This window comes from Rattus rattus, chromosome 3, assembly GCF_011064425.1.
Source record: "Rattus rattus isolate New Zealand chromosome 3, Rrattus_CSIRO_v1, whole genome shotgun sequence".
In the NCBI taxonomy this organism is placed as follows: Eukaryota; Metazoa; Chordata; class Mammalia; order Rodentia; family Muridae; genus Rattus; species Rattus rattus.
Genome location: NC_046156.1, coordinates 35232438 through 35255383, shown reverse-complemented (window position 1 = coordinate 35255383; position 22946 = coordinate 35232438). Strand labels below are relative to the sequence as shown.

Here is a 22946-nt window from a genome sequence, read left to right as displayed (position 1 = left end):
GTCATCTCAGGATGCTAAGTACATACACAATGGAACACTGTTCAGCTATTAAAAAGAAAGACATCATGAATTTTGCAGGCAAATGTGTGGAAATTGAGAACATTATTATGAGTGAGGTAACCAGTCCCAAGAGAACATGTATGGTATGTATTCACTTATAAGTGAATATTAGCCAAAAAATACAGGATACCCACGCTGCACTCCACAGACCCAAAGAAGCTAAACAAGAAGGAAGGCATGAAAGAGGATGCTTGAATCTCACTTAGGAGAGGGAATAAAATAGTCATAAGAGACAGATGGAGGGAGGGAACTGGGTGGGGGAGGGAATAGAGAGGGGAATGAGGGGATTCAGGCTCAGGTGTGGAGAGGGATAGGAGAGATGGCCAGGTGGCCATGAGAATTAATAGAAACCTGCAACTGACAGGGGTGGAGAGGTGAAGGGCATCTCCAGGATGAGACAGAAACTGGGTAAGGGAGGCATCCAAGAATCAAAGCGAGTGACCTGAGTGGTGGCTCACAGCTGTTGGCAATATGGAAACTGAAGAGGCCATCTTCTCCAGCTAGTAATGTTCTGTCTTTAGAATCTCCATTTTATAGCTTATCCCTTCCTATTAAAGAGCACATAAACCCCAAGCTTCTCAGGCTGTCTTACAAAGAGTAGATGTGAGTTCTGTGGTTCTTACTAATCATAGTGACTTAACTATAGCATTTTTTACTTTTCATGTGATGGCTTTGGGTTTACATTTACTTGGTAACTTATTGTATGATGGAGAATGAGGTTGCCCTTAATCTTTCAAGAACCAAACATACCCTGTTACTGATTAAGTCTATAAATTATACCTTCTGTGATAAGAAAGGTGGCTCCACTTTTTGGCCAGGACGGATGATCTTAGTTTAATGACTGGTACTCACGTGTTTAAGGAGAGAATCAATTCTTTTATGTTGTCATCTGACCTCCACATACATGTGCAGAGATACTCAGTGTCTCCCCCCCACACACACAAACTTATTAAAATGCAATTTTTAAAAGCAAAACTGGCACTTTCATATTCATGTTTAGGAAGTGTCTTGTATTATGACTGTGTCATTCAGGTCAACGTGAGCTTGCTAACATGTTAGAAAGTTTATCAAAATAAAGCAAACAGCCTTACACATCACTGAGTAAAGTGTGCCTCCATGACAAATTATCCATTATGATTGTTACCAAAGTCATTAGACCCAAGTATATACAATATTGAATAAAACTCCTAACTTTTTGCCAAAATGCTTTCCATATTGCTTCATCCATTTATTTATTATTCTATGTACATACAATCTTTTGAACTGATATGTACTCAAATTAGTAGCATTAGCTACACCTAAACCTAAGGAAATATAGGTACCAACCTAAAATGAGCTTCTAGTCCCCTGCTTTCACCTATGCAGTGCTGTGATTAGTGACTGGTTATACGCAGTGCTGGGAATAGACCTCATGGCTTAGAGCTTGCTAGTCCCAAAGGTCTACATATAGAACTAAGCCATGGAACTTGAGTTTAATTGAGTTTGATGCTATGAACTCTAGGGTTTCACTATCACTGATAAGACAGTTTCCTTCCTTTCCCTACAGTCCTATGGCTCTCTTGACCCTGACACTAGACACTGATGCCATGATCTAGGAGAACACTGGAGAGTGGGCATTCACACTCCCAGCTTCTGAGCATCACATGAAAACTACTGTTCAGAGCAGTGACCTGTCCTGCTACAAGCCACTTTTAGAAATTTAGAATTTTATTTGACTCCACAAGTCAGCTGTTCCCAGCATCTTTTCTGTTCTCCTTGTCAATTTTCCCTCATCTACTCTGATCCCCCTGCACTAAACACACTGTGCAGTGTCAGAAGTCACTTGTTCTGAAACATCCATCACTTATAAGATATCTTGCATCATTCTGAATATGTTATAGTCCTAGACATATTTGTGTGCCAACTTATACTTCACAAAAGATAAAGAAAAGTTTACCATTGCAGTAAAAAGGTTCAGGCTTTTCATCTATTTGAAAGACAAAATAGAAATACATATTTATATTCATCCTATCTGAACAAATATTTTCACTTTCTTATAGGGACCCGTAAGAGTTCACCTGTGTCAAAAAAACAATGGTAACACTTGCTTTTGTTCCTTTCGATGGATATTGCATTGAAACAATATTTGTCATTTTGAAATTTTTTATATGCAATTGTGAGTCTATGCATTAGTATGCATATATGAAGTTCTCCATTTAAAAGTAAATAACCTGACCTACCCATAAAGGCTTTGCAAGTGTGGCTGCTGTGTTGGATCATGTCTCATGTCTGTCACATGAGTCGGTATGTGGCAGAGAGGAGAAAGGCTATGTCTACCGTCAGTGTTCTGACCTGTAAACGTCTGAATGTTTAGCAGCCTAACTTTTCCTGAAAAAGCAAGCCTGAGAGGAACACCAGACCACTACAGGGGGCCCAAACACGTAGCTACCCTGTGACAACCTCCAGTCTAGTGCTGCTCATGCCTGAACAGGATCCCAGGGTATAGAGAGAGCTGGAGACTACAGAACCCCTCCTGGTACCATGGGCTGTGGGAGGAAGTGAGCCCAAGGCAGACCTGGGGTCAGGCAGGCAGCCTGAGTAAGGAGTAAGCCCCAGATGATCATCAGTCTGCTCTGGTGCTTCAAAGGCCTGGGGAGAAACAATGCCCAAGGTGACCCCTGTCCAGAGCTGTGGGACCATAAAGGCTCAGGATTATGAAGGAAGAAGGATGGAAGGCTCAAATATGAGGATGGGAGAAGTCGATTCCCTCTCCTCAGCCAACCTGGTGTCATAAAGCAGGCTACCCTACTAAGCTGAGTAAGAATTGATTGCCTTGACAGATATCATCCAATGTTTGACCTCAGAAGCTTCCCCTCCTCCCCTCCCCCAACTTACAGTTCCTGAATATTCAGATGAAGCATTTTCCAACACCATTGCCCTGGCCAATGGTACATGATCACACAAACCTTGCCTCAGAGAGCCTGGCCATCACACCAGGGACATAAATATTCCCCTTTCTGCTAAATAAACCATGCTAGTTCTTGGACGCTATCCCTAGGTTTGCCTGCACTCTCATCGATGACTGAAACGGTCTCACCCACACCTGGTTAAGCATCCCTCCCTCCCTCTCTCCAGCCCAGCTCAGTGCACAGCAAGACTGGCTATCCTGAAGGGAGAGTGGATGTGGGGTGACACCGAGTAATAATGTACAGTTGGGTATGACGCTCGTGCAGACTATTCCTGATATGGCCCCAGAAACTCAGAGACCCTGGGAACCACCCTGGGAGTCACTGAGAAGAGCAAGTATGTGACAGAGAAATGGAAAAGAAAGAGAAAGAGAAGGGTGGGGCATGATGAAGAGAGGCAGAACTGGAGACTCACAGGCAGTGAGGAGTAGAATGACATGAGTAGCCAGTGATAACACCTAAGGCCATGGTGGGATCTTGGCCTGTGCTACCACTGGGTGTCATCATGGTCCATAGACTGCAGCAGCAGGGTCTGTAACCATCAAAGGCCAGGCAGATGTTTTTAGTCTATGCTGCTGCCCAGGCATATGCTGATGTCTGAGGGCTATGAAGAATTGCCCTCACTCCTCATCTAAGCATCCTTGGAGAGCTGGCTCTGTGGACATAATAGGAGAGCAGACCCTATCCCTAAGCAGCTGCAGTACTCAGGACAGCAGGACCCACACTTTGTAGGAATTGCACATGAACCAAGTCTGGGTGAGGTGGCCCCAAGGATATGACCATAGAAGGATCTGGCCCTGACACTTGCTTGCCTTATGGTAAAGAGAGTGAAGGAAAGATGTCCAACTCGCTAAACGCTTGCCACCTATGGCAGGCAGAAGAGTTGGTCCCAAGGTCAGCAAAGCAGGAGAGCTGTCCCTGCCCCTTACCTACTGTGGCATTTGGAAGAATGAGCCTTACACTTCTTTGGGAAGCATAGTAGAGTTGGTCCTGGTTATGGACTTTGTAGGTAATTTAACCCTGAGGGTATGGGTATAGGAGAGCTGGCCGAACCACTTGTCTCACCCACAATGGCATTGGTTAGAGTGGCCTCCCATCCATTTTGCCCTTTGCACTGGTGGTAGACAGGAGAGTTGGGTGGTTGCCTCTGTCCCTCACCTGTGGCAGTACGTGGGAGAGCAGACCCTTTGCCTCACTTGGACATCACAGTAGAGTTGACCCTCATGGCAGGGACATGGGTAAGTCAACCCTGAGGGAATGAGCTTGGGAGAGCTGACAGGAGGATATCAGAGAGGAGTCCCAGTGAGGATCCAGTATTGACAGAGTCACAGAAACAAGAGGCCTCATACTAGACCAAGTTGTTGCAATGAAAATTTGCAAATAAAGTGTAAGAAAAAGGGCGTACAATGAAACTTTCTTTCTCTCTGTTTGACTGGAGGTTGCAAGGGTAGAAGATGGGCACAAGGGGAGGGGGACATGAGCAGAACTGGGGTGTGCAATGCGAAATTCACAAAGAACCAGTAAAGTTAAAACAAATGAATAAATAATTTGACTTCTACAAGCATAAATAACTTTTAAAGAGAGTTATATTTAATAAATATTTCCCATACTGCATTTCCAAAGTATATTTTATGTAAATACACTCAATATTTTGTTAAAAGAAGAGCAGTTCTGTACTGCATTAGTTAGTAGCTGTTTTGTCAGAAATCTAGGTCAGCTCTCAGAATACAATCCAATAAAATCAATGCAAGGTAATTTAATTTCAAGATTGAAATCTGCTTCTATTTTCCAGAACCTACTACAATGATTATTTAATCTGATAAGGCTGAAATGTACGTCTCTGTTCTGTCAATCCCTCCAATTTCTGAAAGAAGATGGTTAGAATTGCTGGTGGGCTTGTAAATTAGGGTGACATGTATTATGTGTTTCTACTTTTGTGTGTATGGAGACATTAAACTTCTGGCTATAAACCCAGGATTTATAACGAATCCCAATATTCTGCAGTAAGAGAAAGAAAATTCATAGTTGCAATGTGGGAGAAGTAACCATATTGAGCATGAAAGAAAAATTTTTTTCATAAAGAAACAATCTAAACCAACCTTAGTTATGCCTGAGAGGGCCATGGTTGCTATAAATATTTACAATCATCTCCCCTTTCTTCTCAAAAGAGAAATCTTGTTAAAAATAAAAGCCTACATAGATACTAAAAAAAAAAAGACGAAACACTGCGTTTAATGATTAAGTGTTTATAAATTATTTTTTAAACATTTAAAATTCAATCTATGTAATTTTTTAGTTTCCTTATCTGTATGTTATATGTACATATAACACTTATAACTGTTAGAGGAAAGCTCTGGGGCCTTGTTTTGACTGACGTGGCATACCTCATAGGCCTTGTGGACAGTTGGTTGGTGCTTATTCTTACTGGCCTGAGCTGTAGCCTCTGGAACAAGGTGCCTGAGGCTGACCTCCTAGACAAAGACCCAACGGATGGGCACACAGGCAGATCCAGTTAAGCTGGAGTTGTTATAGAAGTTGATTGCCTTACAACACTGTTCTTGTGGGATTCATATTTCCCTTTACTTGTCTTAAATTTATAATGGATATGTATCATTTGACTTTTACAATTTGCTTAAGCATGTTTGTTTGGTTATAGTTTTGTCAGTTTATAATAATTGTTCCAAGTAATATTTCCTTTATGAAATGTCCATACCTGAGTATGATGACCTTTGTGCTAGTGCAGCTCTTCCTTTTCACTTCCTTACAAATAAGGAAACAGTTATACTCTAAAAGTGATTTTAAGAATTGCTTTTCAGCCTCTTGTTCTGTTTCTTTTTCTTCATGTTAGTATTGAATCCAAAAGCTGGCAAGTAGTCTACCAGTCAGCTAACCACGTGATCCTCTGTGTTTTGTTTGTTTTGTTGTTGGTGGTGGTTTATTTTTGTTTAGTTTTGTTTGATTTCTAATAGACATATAATATTGATTCTTATTTATAGGTGCAAGTCAAAAACATGTTTACAATGTATCATGGACAATCAGAGAAATTTTTGTCAATGCCTCCTGTATTGTTAAGAGTGCTCCCTGATGAGAACCTTGAGATTCTTCTCTAGTTTCTTTTTGTTTTTGTTTTGTTTATGTTATATTTTCATATCTTGTATTTTCTTAGTTATTTTAATTTTAAGATTATTATATAATTACATACTTTCTCCCTTCCCTTTCCTTCCACCAAGTCCTCCCATATACCACTTCTTGCTCTCTTCCAAATACAGAGCCTCTATTTTCATTAATTGTCATTATATACATACAGATATATACATATGTATTCCTAAATATATAAATCTAACCCACTCAAACTATACAATATTACATGTGTATACCTTTTGAAGGTTTATGATATCAAATAAACCAGTTAGTGTTCACCTCTCTGTGGAAGACTATTCTCTTCTTCACCAGCATTCCTTTAGCATATAACTAGAGAGACTGTTCAGTGGGTAAAACCTAAGAACCTGATTTTAGTTCCCAGGACTCACAGGCTGGAAGAAGAGAATATACACTGTAAATTATTCTCTGACAGCTACATATGTGATATGTAACTCATGCACACCATGCTCCATATACATAATCATAAAGTGAAATATAAAATATACAGTTAATTGATGTAGGCTATGATGATCCTAATGTTCTGTTAAGATCTACCCATCCCCAAGTGTTTGATGGCTCCTATCTATTTATTTCCTCTTTTTCCCTTGTGCTCTACCACTGAGCCAAATCCCCAACCCCTGGTTATGCTTTCTAATACTATGCCATCCATGATTTAACTTCCACAAATGGAAAGGTGGTTTTTTCTTCCTGTGTTTGTATATTTCACTTAATGTATGTCATTATAGACGACAGTTTCGTGGTTCCATTATCTACACTCCTAATACTTCATACTCATTTCATATTGATGTACAGCCCAGTTGATTCTGCACTGTGGCCACTGTAAATAGTGCTGCAGTAGATGTAGGCATAGAGTCAAGGGAAAGCACAAAGAAACCTATACTTTCTCTACAACATCAGCATTTTTTTTCAATTCAATCAGAAATATGGGTCTCTCTTTCTCATCAGCCTTTTATGCATCTTTTGTTTAGTTTGTTAGCTAGAAACTTTTTGCACTATGGTAAAGAGCTGTAGATTTGATTAGCTGTGGTTTGAGGAATTGAATAAAAATTATTTCCTGTCTCAAGGAGCCTTAATGAGTCGCCAACCCCACCCTAATATGATTTTACTATTATTTTCAAGGTTTCCTGTGCTTCCTTATGAGCTCATCCATGTTCATCAGATCTTTATGTGTATTTTATATGTAGACATAGGGATCATGTCTACATTCAGTTTCCTCAATTGAACAAATTATTTCCTCTCTCCTACATATTGAAGAGAATGTTCCTGTTCATGCTATCTGTGTCACTAGTCAGATGTCTGCGTATGTCTGTATTAATTTCTACACTAAAAGTCCTTTCCATTTGTCTATGTGGCAATCTTTATTCCAGTACCACAATTTGTTATCATTTGAGCTTTGCACTGTTCTTTAAAGTCAGGTGTTATAATGTCTCTTTCTGTCTCTGTTTTTATACCCTTACCACAAGGACTAAACTATTAGGACTTTTGTGTGGTTCAATCAAATTTTATATTTTTTCTCTTTACATCTCTTAAAAATCCTATTGGCATTCTATCAGATGCTCATATTGCTTTGGATAGTGTGAATATTTTAAAAATACTTATAATTATAATTTACAAGAATTAGATATTTAGACATTGTATTATCTATAATTTATTTTCAGTACTGTGTATTTTTTGTTCTTTCAACTTTTAGTTGATTCCTGTGAGTTTTACATCATGCACTCCAGACCCAATCATCTCCCAGTCCCTTTATATCCACCCTTCACCCTTGTATTTTCCCCCGAAAATAAAACACAAATGACTACCACTACCACCAACACCAACAACAATAACCCAAAAGCATAAATAACATCTCATTATGGATTCTGTACTATGTACTGGTGTGTCCCACAGTATATCCTTCTGTCCACACATCTTCATTTGCAAATATTCATTGCAATGAGTCATCACTCTCTCATCTTCTGCACCTTTGAACTCTTGTCTTCTCATCTACTTCCTTCTCTTTTCCTCTTCTCTCCTTTTATATTCATTAAATTACTAAAGGAAATAAAACACAAAACACAAATGACATGTACCAATCAAAGTTTCACTGACTGGGTTATTTCACGTACTGCCTTCAATGAGTCCAAACAGGTAAAGACATTATAAAATATGAGACACAATTTATACCACTGAACATTAACCAATTTGTTAAGCAGTACAGAAATGGAACTGGGTTGCAGTTGGAAAGAAAAGGATTAATTGATAAACAAAGATTTTTTTCAGGACATTCAATGCCTGATTATATGCCTATACAGAAAGAGAGCTTGAGAACAGAGGTAAGAATAGAAGAACTGTGCACCTATAAAGAAGAGACTAACAGGGTCCAAGGGATCTGATCAGGTAAATGAGAAGGGTGTACTCTATAGGGAAGGCAAGGTACAGAAATACAGAAGAAGCTGGGAAGTACTTGATTATGAAACTGGGGACTTTTTAAGGAAGCTGGTGGAAGATAAATATAGAAGAATACAGACAATCGATAAAATAACATCAAAGTTCCACTTTGATGTCTAAGAAAGCCACAATGATTTGTACTATTAACTATTTACCAGAAACTTTCCCTATAATACATATAACCCCTTTATAAATATATGGTCTGAATTAAGCCACGGCATTTGGGTTGATGGTGCTCCCTCTAAGGATAAGATGAATCAATCAATAAACAAACACAATTATATCTTTAAAAATAACTAAAAATATAATGGCAGAATATATATTTACCTCTGTTGTTTCTCTAGACTACATTCTCAGGAAAAGATAACTAAAATAAAGAATCCCTAAAACAATAACATTTCTTACAAAATATCTAAGTCCTGGACTTTTCCTTTATTTCACCCTGCAACAAATTTTCTTTCTGCAGTTCATTTATTTTTTTATCACATTCATTAGTTTTAAAAAATCTTTGGATAGATTTCATTATAGCCTGCCATTTCTAATGACTGAATATGTGTCTTAGATATTTGTGTGGTTCCTTGGCACAGCCTTTTCCTAGGGGAACGGTGAGAGTCAAAAAGCCAGCACATTTGACAAAGTACCTGCCAAGCTGAACCGCATGCTCTGATCATTGACCTGATGCTCTCTACTTCTAGTCTGAGTCTGCATGTTACATTCTTGGGGTGTTATTAACATAATGATTCACCCATGACTTTTTGGAGAAAGATGTTTCTGTATTCCCCTGAGAAAGTTCTGAATGTACTACCTCTTGCTTTCAAGGAAGTAACCTCAGTTGACCCTACCTGGGACTTCAAGATTGTTATCTGCCCCAAAGCAAACTCATGAAGCAAAATAATTAGAGTGGAATGAACCCAGTGGAGGCAGACAAGGTTCAGCAGGACAGGAGAAATGACAGCAGATCAAAGCACCGAACTCCTTCCATAGCACACTTAGAATTTCTTAAAAGTATAACCTAAATATAAAAGACTGTACACACTAAGCCCTAGTAAGAATGCATCAATGAAAGCTAAAATTATTGGGATACTCTAACAGCATGGATAGGTGGTATTAGAACAATTTCTAAAGAATATAAGAAGAATATGGTATTAGGATTTTTCATTCTTTGAAAGGTTTGTTTATAACAGGTTGCTATAATAGCAATTAATTTAGGAACAAAGGAATTCTTTTAATAAACAAAGTCTTACGACAACATAAATACAATAAAAGTTGAATGACAGCTACAACGGTTCCTAAGCCTGAGAAGGCAAAAAGCTAAAAACAGGCTGCTGTACTATATGCTTGCTTAAGCTGAAGTGATTTGTAGAATTTTAGGAATGGGCTCAATGATAATAAAATGTATTCAATCTATATTTAAGATTTAACCCTGGGCATATGAAAAAAAAATATGCCCAGGACAAAATGATATGATCTCTGCCTCTTAAAATCATGGATGTTTTTGAAGTCTGTATAAATAGAGAATTTTTTTTGATTACCAATCAGTCTGAGTTGCAAAGCACCCATGTCTTGGTGTCTGCTCAATCTTCCCCTCATCTTATCCTTTCATCCTCTCTGCACCTGCTCACTGCTGAGGCTGGCCCCCAATAGTCCCTTATTTCAAAGTTGTTTAGGGGTTCAGTGAAGGTGAGCAACATTGAGATTGTGAAGCCATGAAAAATTCAGGGGAAATCCTAACTAAGATATCTGTGGAACTGAAGAATAGTGAGCAAATGCTAATGTGTGTCTTATAGCATGGCTTTCTGCATTCATCTATATAGTAACACAAAGTGAAACACAAGATAGACAAATGCAAAACACAATGCTCATATTTTAATACTTTTTCGTTGAACCTTAACAATATTGACACTTTAATTTAAAATAAAAAGTGAAATTAAACAGAGGCAAGCATGTCTGTTACTGTTTTATTAGAATTTCAGAGCATCCCGTTGTAACTTGGGAAGTTCTCCAATACTGTGCTTCGTACAGTTTCAATGTGATTTGTTATTAGAACATTAAGGAAAGTGAAATGAACTTGATCACAATATTACCTACTTAGAAGAATAGACATGTGAATTGTATCTTTTGTGTTCCGAGCTTTTAGACTAATATCAGTGAGTGCACACCATGTGTGTTCTTTTGTGACTGGGTTACCTCACTCAGGTTGATATTTTCAAGATCCATCCATTTGCCTAAGAATTTCATGAAGTCATTGTTTTTAATAGCTGAGTAGTATTCCATTGTGCAAATGTACCTCATTTTCTGTATCCATTCCTCTACTAAAGGACATGTGGCTTCCTTCTAGCTTCTGGCTATTATAAATAAGGTTGCTATGAGCAAAGTGGAACATGTGTCCTTGGTATAGCTGGGTCCTTAGGTAGTACTATGTCCAATTTTCTGAGGAACCTCCAGACTAATTTCCAGAGTGGTGGTACCAGCTTGCAATCCCACCAACAATGGAGGAGTGTTCCTCTTTCTCCACATCCTTGCCAGCATCTGCTGTCACCTGAGATTTTGATCTTAGCCATTCTGACTGGAGTGAGGGAGAATCTCAGGGTTGTTTTTATTTGCATTTCCCAGATAACTAAGGATGTTGGACATTTCTTTAGGTGCTTCTCAGTCATTCAGGATTCCTCAGTTGAGAATTCTTTGTTTAGCTCTGTACCCCATTTTAATAGGGTTATTTGGTTCTCTGGAGTTTACCTTCTTGAGTTCCTTCTATATATTGGATACCAGCCTTCTATCAGATGTAGGATTGGTCAAGAACTTCCCCCAATCTGTTGGTTGTTGTTATGTCCTATTGACAGTATTGTTTGCCTTACAGAAGCTTTTCAAGTTTATGATGTCCCATTTGTATATTGTTGATCTTAGAGCATAAGCCATTGTTGTTCTGTTCAGAAAACTTTCTTCTGTGCCCATGTGTTTGAGGCTCTTCCCCACTTTCTTTTCTATTAGTTTCAGTGTATCTGGTTTTATGTGGATCCACTTGGACTTGATCTTTGTATAAGGATATAAGAATGGATCGATTTGCATTTTTCTACAGGCTGACCACCATTTGAACCATCACTGTTCATTGAACAACCAAGATACATTTCACAGACCATGCAAAACTCACAAAGAGAGAAGACTAAAGTATGGATGCTCCAGTTCTTAGAAGGGGGAACAAAATACTCAAAAGAAGAAATACAGAGACAAAATGTGGAGCAAAGTCTGAAGGAAAGACCCTCCCAAGACTGCCCCACTTGGGGATCCATTCCATATACAGATACCAAACCCAGACTCTATAGCAGATGCCAAGAATTGCTTGCTCACAGGAGCCTGGTACAACTGTCTCCTTGAGAGGCTCTGCTAGAGTCTGACAAATACAGAGGTGGATGCTTGCAGCCAACCATTGGACTGAGCAAAGTGTCCTCGATGGAGGAATTAGAGAAAGGATTGAAGGACCTGAGGGGGGTTGCAACCCCATAAGAAGGACCAACAATATCAACCATTCAGACTGCCTCCCCTCCTGAGAGCTTTCAGGGACTAAACTACCAAGGAAAGAGTACACATGGAGGGACCCATGGCTTCAGCCACATATGTAGCAGAGGATGGGCCTGTTGGACATCAATGGGAGGAAAAGCCCTTGGTCCTATGAAGGATCAATACCCTAGTTTAGGGGAACACCAGGGTGGGAGGCAGGAGTGGCTGGGTTTGTGGGTGGGGGAGCACCCTCATAGAAGCAGGGGGAGAGGATATGGGATGACTAAAGTATGGATGCTCCAGTTCTTAGAAGGGGGAACAAAATACTCAAAAGAGGAAATACAGAGACAAAATGTGGAGCAAAGACTGAAGGAAAGACCCTCCAGAGAGGAAACCGGAAAAAGGGATAAATTTGAAATGTAAATAAATAAAATGTCCAATGAAAATAGAATAGACACAACATTTGTATTCATATATAAGACCAATTAACCATAATAAATCTAATCTTTGTTCTAGTTTCCCAATAAGTTAGTGTATATTTACACAACATCTACTCTAGAAGGAAAACTCTGCACAGGAACATTCACATTTGCATAAGAGTTCTCTAATTTGATCAATGTAGTGGAAAACTCATATTGAATTTAGTTAATATTTGCAATTATAAATTCTTTTGCTTCAGTGATCCTATTTCAAATAGGCCCAAACAGATGGGCACCATTTCTCTAGATGAAAGTCAGCTGCACAATTGAGCCGTGGTACATAGCAACCATTTACTGAAATGCTAATGAATTCAGATGGAATAGATGTGATTTTTGCTTTTTTTGTCTCTTTGACAGATGATCTTGCTAATGACATTTGGAAAAGTAATATTACAATGATAACCATGAAAATGAAGGTGACTGCCTCTTTATGATTAGTGATTTAAATATGCAGTCATTTCAAAACATCTGTTTCATTTTCTTTGTAGTAGATTATGCAATGAGGTTGGCTTACTAGTCTTGAATAAGGCTGAGAAGATGGGGCTACAGTTTACCTCTTTGCCAGTTAAATTAATAAAATATTTGAAAATATAGTATAGAAAAAAATTAGCCTTTGGGTTTTTTCTTGAATAAAATATCAACTACAATTTGCAAATAATTTTTTAAAAGGCATTCACTGTTGCCAGTCTTATTAAATATCGTGTCATCACTATGTTGCAGCATTTTAATTTGGTAGCAATATACTACTATAATCTACATGCAACCACTGGAACTTTTTAAGAGTTTGATTTTTAAAATTTCATTTGGTAATAAATAGGGCTTAACAATTATAATACTTTTTAATAATTTTTCTGTTAATCAATAATTTAAGCTTATCTCTGTAAATATGTAATTTTTCATATCCTACTACATAGTATGAGCTACTACATACTATTGTGTGCTCCTTAATATTGCCATCTTGTATCCCCTTAGATGCCATAAACCAAAACATCTGTGTGTGTGTTTGTGTGTGCGCGCATGTGTGTTTATGTATCCATCCTGTGTCCACATAAGTTAATTTCACAGTTCTTTGTAATTGTAGTAAATTAGCTCATAATATTAGAAGAAAAAGTTAGCCTGTTGACCACATCTATACTTGATATTGGAGAAACTTTTGCAATACGTTTATGGATAGAGTTTAGAGGAATTTGTAGGAGCAGGCTAGAGAAAGCTGCAATGCTCAGATGTGGCCCCTAGAAGGTCCCATACTAACCTTGATAAAATGCTTTGCACTGGGCAATCTGAAGTGTGACTGAAAGACATCTCACAAGTCAGGCATATTCTCATCAAAGGTTCAGAGACACAGAACTGAAAACAAACAAACAAACAAACAAACAAAAAATGGTTTCATATACATTACCAAGAAGAATCCTCTTCTGCAGAATCCCTGAGATGCACACAGAGTAGCAAAGTCACCCAGCATTCAGCCACTAAGATGTTCCAAGGCTGATGCAATGCAAGTAGCTTCAGATAAAATGTGGAAATGTGATGGTATTATCTATGTGATGATAGTCTTCCAATAAGCATAGTGTAAAAAAACATGATATTAAGACAACTTCCTCCCAGATTACTAGGGGATCATTGGGATAATAGGTTAGATGCTTTGCAAGCAGCTTCTGACAGGCTGATAAGTAGTAAGGTTGAGTGCTTTAAACAGAAATTGTAATGGAGTACACAGAGAGGTAGATGAGTGACTAATGAACAGTGCTCATTATAAATAGGCTTGGATAGGAAGCAATGGTGTCCTGCTTGACCATGTATGATGCAACAAATAAGACAGTAGTCAGAGTGGCCCAAGGTCTGAGAGTTTCCATAGCTCTAGTATGTCATAAGTATTGGGTCAGGTGTTTTAATATTTAGTGTTTTCTTTGCAAGGCATTGTTCTTGCTTAAAAACAATCCATTCTACTAAGTGGATATGTTTGTTTTGTACCTCTAATACTGTTGTATATGAGTTGATAAATTAGTTATATGAATTAAGCGTCTCATCAAATAGAAAAAGACTGGAAAGAGTCTACTTTAGTCCTTCAGAAGAAGCATGAGCTTTTGGACTCTGCCATGTTCAGTGTGTTATCTCAGCACTCTGAGATCTATATTTAAACTATTTTAAGTGTCTCAAAATGATATGCTTGCAACAGAGAGTAAGTATATAAACTCATGGAACTGACTTCCCAGAAAAACTACAATAACATACAAAAAATAAAAATAAAAAAGAGTTGAGAGCAAGTCAAAAAGGAATTTGTAGTCATGCAGAGCAGAGACAAGCTTCCTAAGAAGACAATGTTTCCTTTCTCCAGGGAAGGGTGGGAACAGACCTGCCAGAAACAAACATGTAGGTGAGATCATAAATAAGATGGAAAGACCTTTGTGTCCTATAAGGGCCAACTCAGAGGCCTTCAGAGGACTCCCTAATCTGTTTGTCTCATCCTGTTCTGCACAGGGTTTAGTAAAATGATACGTTCACTCTGTCTTTCTTGAATTCTTGTTTGTTTTTTTTGTTTTGTTTTGTTTTATTTTGTTTTTGTTTTTTATTTTATTTTATTTGTTTTGTTTTGTTTTGTTTTTTTCTTCTGACAATTAGTTGTTTCCTGGGGTAAGCTCAGCTGACACCAGGTCCCCATTACAGACTGGTTTGCATATGATCAGTTTCTCTAAATATCCTCACTTGAAAGAGTCAATCTCAGAATGTAGTTCGGTGCTGAATTTGTGCTATCCTAATGCATAAGGTCTACGGAGTATTTGGAAGGGAGTTCTAGTTGGAGGAAATGAATTATTTAGGGTATATACTGTCCTGGATGGCTCCTTCTTCCTGCTCTGTCTACAGTTTACAAGAATCTGCAATGTAAACCTTGCCTTCAGGATGTTTCTCTACATACACAGGCAAAAATAATGACATTAATCAGTGACTTAAATCTCTGAAACAATGAGCCCAATAAATCCTTTCTGTGAGTTGATTAACTTGGGTCTTTGTCACAGTGATGCTAAATTGAATTAAACAAAGGACCAGCTTTGTACCTTTGCTTTTAACATGAGAAGGGCTTCAGGTACGTAACCTGGATATTGGGTACCTGTTCCTAACACGATTTAGTACGTAGTTATGTCACCTTTTGAGAAACAACACTCAAAAAGAGAGAAGTTTAAAACTACTCCTGCCCATTGATCACTTTCCTAGTCACCCGAGGAAAATGCTGCATGTTGTACAGCCAGATGTATATTGCGTTCATACCTAGACACAAGCCATTCATCCTCACCGCATGTATACAAGATGTAATTTAGACTTGCATGCTTTATTACTTATGAAAAATCCACTAAAAAACAAACAAGTAAACAAACAAATAAAAATGAACAATTACGGGGTTGGGGATTTAGCCAGTGGTAGAGCGCTTGCCTAGGACAAAGCTTAAGGCCTGGGTTGGTCCCCAGCTTAAAAAAAGAACAAAAAAAAAAAAAAGAACAATTACAAAACAAAGCCAAAACCAACAATACACAGCTCACAAAGCATTCATCTGGTGAATCAGGACAGAAAAATAATAACACTCATCTTCAATGTCATCATTGGAGATATGTCAGGAATGTTCTGGGTTCAGTGGGAGATTTGGAAATATTGTTCTCACAGGGGTGGAATGGGGGCAGTGTGGGGTCAGGTTGTTGTTGGTGAGAAGTTTTGAATTTCATGGAAGCTGTGGAGGACTGTAGGGTTGAAATCAGTTGCTACAGATTTGATTGAAACAGAAAAATACTAGATGGAGCATGACGATACAACCGACTTCTTACAATCTCATGAAATAATGGAACCATAATGTGTGAATAAGATGAAAAGTAAGTTCAAGCAATCCCGTTTTAATAATATATTGTCTAACAGTGTTGATATATTCTTTCGCTTCTCTAGTATTATTGAGAGTATGTTGTTTTATTACTTTTAGATCTGAGTATCTGAAGTTTTCTTAAGTTTTAAATATTTGTTTAAGTTCAAATAGAAAAAATCATATTTATAAAATGTATTTTAGAACACTAAAAATTTAAAATAGATAAATAAATGTTAGGTGTTCTCCTTCTTTTACAAATTACCTTATATTGGGACAAAGTATTTAAGATGGAATGAGTTGTTAATTAATCCTTTTATTTTATTTTTGCCAAAAATAATTTGACTTTTTGTAATTTTAATCCTTTATTTCAAGAGAGTATGAGATCTACACCTACTATATGGTTCTTGCTTTTGAAAAATATTTTTATAAAATTAATGCTAATTGAAACTAAAATTTATAAGCTCCTCTCTGATTGGTTGGTTGATTGATAGCTGATGTATATATACTAAGAAATACTATTTCTTTAGTCTTCAGAAACCCTTTGTATTTGTTGTATTTGTATATTGTTTCAAGGAAGTAGCAATGCCGACAAGTACAGTGAGCTCATATTAGCTCAATTATTGCATGAACATCTCTCCTTTAAACTCAGTTAACTGAGTTGAAGGAGTTAAAATGACATTTGAAAGTTATACACTCATAAGTTGTGTAGTGAGTGGTAGAATTATTTAAGCTGGTATTCTTATATTTGGGGCAGTTTTCTTACAAATTCCTGGTGTGCTTTATAAATCACGTCTCCTTTCAAGTTGGTAAGTTTGCTTGCCTTTGGAAAAGATGATGTTGGTGTTTGTAGAACAGGACACACTGGTCACATGTGTTCTTCAATATTTGCGTAGACTATCATGCTGAAAGGAGCACATAAACATGGAATTCTAATTTCAAGCTGTTCATTACAATGCAGGGTTTAGAGATGTGGCCCATGCCTATTTTTCACACTAAGAATATGCTTACCCTCCAAAGGCTTGATGTAGTTAATTAATTCAATCAGGGAGTGCAGTGACCTCTAATTAAATTTGAATTCTTTCTCCTGAGAGCAAAATAATGTGATTATTCTAATGATTTTCATAGCAGTGAAAACATAAAGCCAATTAGAAGCTAATAATAAAGTATATCAATAGAAGTGCAAATTAGGAGAAAGGTAAATTCCTGTTTAACAAAATTAAGAAGGTTAAACATTCAATTATGATAAATAAAGAAATGTACAAACATGCAGATGTAATAAACATAAGTAGATAAAACACTTCTGCAAAAACTCATTAGGCAATCATAAACATCCTACTTCTTTTCCTGAGTGATTTCTCTCTGAATCAATTCAGTCTGCTTCTTGCTATGTTTTGAGGAGTTTTGATTTTGTTTTGCTTGTCGTCAACGTGAGTCACATTTAAGCTAAACTGTGCACAGCGTCATCATGCCATACATTCCCGAATCCTGTCAGATTAACAAACATATGTGCAAAATAAATGAATTCCCTGTGTCCTGATATTTTCACCTATAAAGAAGGCACTGCATTTTTCTAGAAATATTTTGAAAATCAATTTACTATTATAACATTCAAGGGAGAGTTAGCACCTCATCACCTTATGTAAAACAATGCCGAATTAAGAAATACTAGCACGTCAGATGCCCATGAATTAGGATTGTGTAAAAAATTCCAAAATAATTAGTGTTGAAAAGTCAGAACAGATCTTAACAATTCTAAAAATATATTGATCCTATCAACATATATTTATATCTATATCTTTATATCTATCTGTATGTATGTATATGTATATATATAAACATACATATTTCTTAAGTTAATACAGCAGATTTTGTTTTTGTAATTCTGTTTATTTACTCACTTGATTTGCTTTTAGTGTGTAAAAACATGCTAAACATGAGGACAAAAGTCTTACAATTTGTTGCATTGGTCACCAGGCTGTTGTTTTGTTAATAAGCACCTGCAACTTTAGCTCCAGGGGATCCTGGGTTTTCCTCTTGCTTTTAAAAGCATGGCACACACATGTACAATCCCACTATAGACAAACACACGTAAATAAGCAAGTAAAGGTAAATCTCATTTGTGCTGTCGCCATAAGTGACTAAGAGTTCCTCTGGCTCTGTCTGCTTCGTCTACATTTGTCTTGAGGTAGTCATGTAGTCATGCTGATAGCCTGGCCATTCTCAGTGTAGTAAGGTGATATCGCAAAGTCATATTAATTCAAATTCCCTTGATGATTATGTTGTTTAACCCTTAAAAACAGCTATTGGCAGGGCTGGAGAGATGGCTCAGAGGTTAAGAGCTCAGGCTAGTTTTCTTTTTCCTGAGTTCAATTCCCAGCACCCACATGGTTCAGAACCATCTATATTAAGATCTGGTGCCCTCCTCTGTCCTGCAGGCATACACGCAGGGAGAAGGCTGTATTCAGGCATAATAATAATAAAACAGTTATTGGCAATTCTTGATCCTTCTTAAGAAGGATCTGTTCATTTCATTGGTCCATTTAAAAGTGGGCAGTATCTTTCCTTCAGGTTGAATTTTGCAGTTATTTGTAGATCTTGGATGTTAGCCCCATGTCTGAAGTACAGATGGCAAAGATACTCTCCCATTCTGTCAGCTATCTGTTGGCTCTGCTGATAGTTTTCACGTGCTGTGCAGACATGCTTTGAGTTCATGTGGTGCCATCTATTGACAATGAAAGTGAGTTACTGCTCTTAGTGTCCCGTCTAGAAAGCTCACGTCTACCTCAATATCTTTGGAATATTTCTTATGCATTCCTGTAGCAGTTGAGCATTTCTGCTTTAAGCTCTGGGTCGATTTTTATTTGAAAGTCACACATGGATAAAGAAATGTTTCTAATTTAATTCTTTGTAGGTGAATATCCAGTTTCGCTAACATCATTTGTTGAATGTGCTATTTTTTCCTCATTGAATATTTTTTGAAAGCTTCCTAAAAAATAACAATAATTTGGTTTATTTTCATATCCTTTATTTGATTGAATTGGTCTGTTTCTTATGACAGGTTCGGACTATGTTTTCACAGTAGCTCTCTAGTGTAACCAGAGTTGAGGTAGCATGATGGCTCCAACTGTATTCTTTCTCCTGAAGATTGCTTTGGCCGTTTTTTGTTTTTGTTTTTGTTTGTCCTAACTGAAGTTTAGACCTAACAGATGGCATGTCAAAGTCATTTGAAAACTAATCCCATCCCAGGCCCTTCATAAATACAAAAATGGGAAGATTTCTTGTATGCTGTATGATCATGATGACATAGTAGTACAAAATAGGGGGAAATATCCTGAAAGTCCAAAAAGAGTTGTAAAGTAAGTGTTATGTGAGTCAAGTGAAATGAGAATATAACCTGTCTGGACCCCTGGGACACTGTCGTCTCAGTGGTAAGGAGATAGGATACAGCTATAAGCACTAATAAGAGAGGACTCAAACAACCTAGTTATTCACATCACTGATCATTGTTCTAGAGAAAGAAGAAAGTGGTTCACCCAAAATTCAATAAAAGGGAAGAAATAATAATGATTAACAAAGTAATTAATAAGTAGACACTAAAAGGAGAGTAATCAAAATCAAAGATATGGTTCTTTGAAAAAATGAAAAACATTGACAAACTATTAGCCATTTTTTCAAACAGAATGATAGATAATGCCAAGTTTAATAAAATTAGAAAGTGAAGTATGCTTTTGAAATAGACACTAATGACACTAAACATTTTTAGATTATACTTTGAAAACGTACCTTGCAATATACTGGAAAACCTAGAAGGACCAAATGTATTTTTAAGGACACAGGACCTCCTAAATTAATACAGAATATTCAAATAATGTAAGAAGACCCATCACAAGTATTTGAAATTGAGACTCTCATAGTTTGTAAAAAATGAGAAGCCCAGAACCAGATTGATCCATTGCTAAATTTTATCAAACTTTCAATGAAGATCTAATACAAGTCTTTTTTAATGCATTCCACAAAGGGTAAAGGGAAGGAACACTGCCAGATGAAATCTAGTAAGCCAGTGTTGTAGCGTAATGTTGTCAAACCCAGTTTTAAGGCAACAGAAAGGTAGACACAAACTTCTCTACTGTACATGGATATAATAATTATCAACACAGCATACTTGTAAATAGGATGCCCATCCATAGTATATTGATAAAATATAGTTCCAAAACATAGAGTGATGAAATGGATAGCTAATCATTCAGTTCATTTTAGAACTGACAAGATGTGCAATAATTTTATAGTTCTATTTATTCATCCAGGAAGAGCATTTTATATAAGAAGCAGAAAGACTTGCAAGAAATTAATTTAATATACATATATTCCTGACCTTCCTGTTAGAAAAGTTTAATTATAAATAAGATTATTTTCCCTTTTATCTGTACATGAGCCTTAACTGTAATTGATTTTCCATTTTATGAAAAAAAGTTGATATAAGAGAGAAAACCTAATTTTCCTATGCTTAAATTTTCATGCCCAAAAAATAATAGTGTTACTTTTATTTTAAATGGGTTCACTGAATTTCATCTTGTAGGAATCATATATGCAACCAAATTTTGATTTTACTCTAGTAACCTTAAATGCTGTATTTTCCTAGTTATAAAATGCCTTTCATGTTATATTTAAACTCTACAGCCTATTCTACATTTAAAAAAGCATTTCTGTTTACTAGGAAGATTATTTAAAATATTCTGTATAGTAAAAGTTTTCATTTCTAGTCAGGTTTTCAGCAATATTAATACAAATAACAATTTTGATAAAGCTGAAAGTATAATTTTTATAGCTTTATGGGGAAGGTGAAGACCTACAGCATTTAGAAATTAAATGATGTAATATACATTATTCTCCTTGTGTATAAAATATTTCCATAATTAAGGAAAAGAGTAGCTGTCTGGCTTTCTGCCTCTCAAGTAGATGTCATTTTTTTGGATTAAAGGTGTATGCTAAAAGTGTGTTTGCATTTAAGTCAGAGGATTAAAAGTGTTTACAGAAGCCAGAATAATTAAAGGAGTGTATTTCAGGTGGATCATATCTTTGGAGGATCCCTTGACAGAGCAGCCATGTTGCTGAATTAAAATTTCTCTACAACTCACTTCCCAACTCACAGACCCTATGAAGCTCAAGAAGAAGGAAGACCAAAGTGTGGATGCTTCAGTACTACTTTGAAGGGGAACAAAATACTCACAGGAGGTAGAGATAGAGAGGAGGGGGAGAGGAAAAGGGGGACAGGATCAGGTATGGGAAGAGATGGGGGAGAATTACAGAGGGTCAGGAAATTGAATGGAGTTTTGTAGCAGTGGGGGATGGGGAACTTGGGGTAGTCACTAGGATGTCCTAGATGACAGCAAAATGAGAGGCTTCGAACCAATGGGGATGACTTTAGCTGAAATGCTTAACAAAGGAGAGAAAGAACCTGTAGAGACCATATTCAGAGGTTAGGCATGGCACAGACCTGGTTGAGGGGTGGGGTCACCCTCCCATCTCAAAAATATTAACCCAGAATTGGTCCTGTCTAAAGAGAATGCAGAGACAAAGAGTAGTGCAGAGACTTAAGGAAAGGCCATCCAGAGACTGCCACACCTAGGGATCCATTCCATCTGCAGACACCAAACCCAGACACTATTGCTGATACCTAGAAGTACTTGCTGACAGGAGCTGATATAACAGTCCCCTGAGAGGCTCTACCAGAGCCTGACCAATACAGAGGCTGATACTTGCAGCTAACCATCAGAATGAGCACAGGGACCCCAATGGAGTGAGGTAGGAAAAGGACTAAAGGAGCTGAAGAGTTTACAACCCCATATAAAGAACGAAAATATCAACCAACCAGTACCCCCAGAGCTCCCAGAGACTAAACCACCAACCAAAGAGTACACATGGAGGGACTCATGGCTCCAGCTGCATATGTAGCAGAGGATGGCATTGTCTGGCATCAGTGAGAGGGGAGGCCCTTGTTTCTATGTAGGCTCGATGTCACAGCATGGGGGAATACTAAGGCAGTGAAGAGGGAGTGGGTGGGTAGGTGGGAAAGCAGAGAAGCAGAGGAGACAGGGAATGAGATAGGGGATTTGGAGAGGTGGAACCAGGAAGGCGGATAACACTTAAAATGTAAATAACTAAAATAACCAATAGAAAAAGAAAATGAAACTAAGCAAACTTTAATAGCCAACTATATCATTATAATCAAAAATACTTTCCTATCATTCTTTTTATAAGAATCTGCTGTGGTGTATTAGATTCATAATCCAGGATCTTAACTAGATACATAATTAGGATACATAAACATTTAGAATAATTTTTCTACCATGAGAAAAAAAGAATTTAGGAAAGATAATATAGAGAGCCCAAGTTTTAATAGATTTACTAGCATTAATTAAATATGCCTTTCACAGGACTAGAAAGATGACTCATTAGAAAAGATCACTTGGGAGGAAAACTGTCACCCAAGTGCTCTAAAATGCCCAGGATAACAGGTGAGGAGGACATAAC

At 37.3% G+C, this 22946-nt stretch overlaps 1 pseudogene; it reads left to right on the top strand.

Moving 5' to 3' along the window:
* Positions 1-2274: 2274 nt before the first annotated feature.
* On the top strand, positions 2275-2425 carry LOC116897565 (annotated as a pseudogene).
* Positions 2426-22946: the final 20521 nt, after the last annotated feature.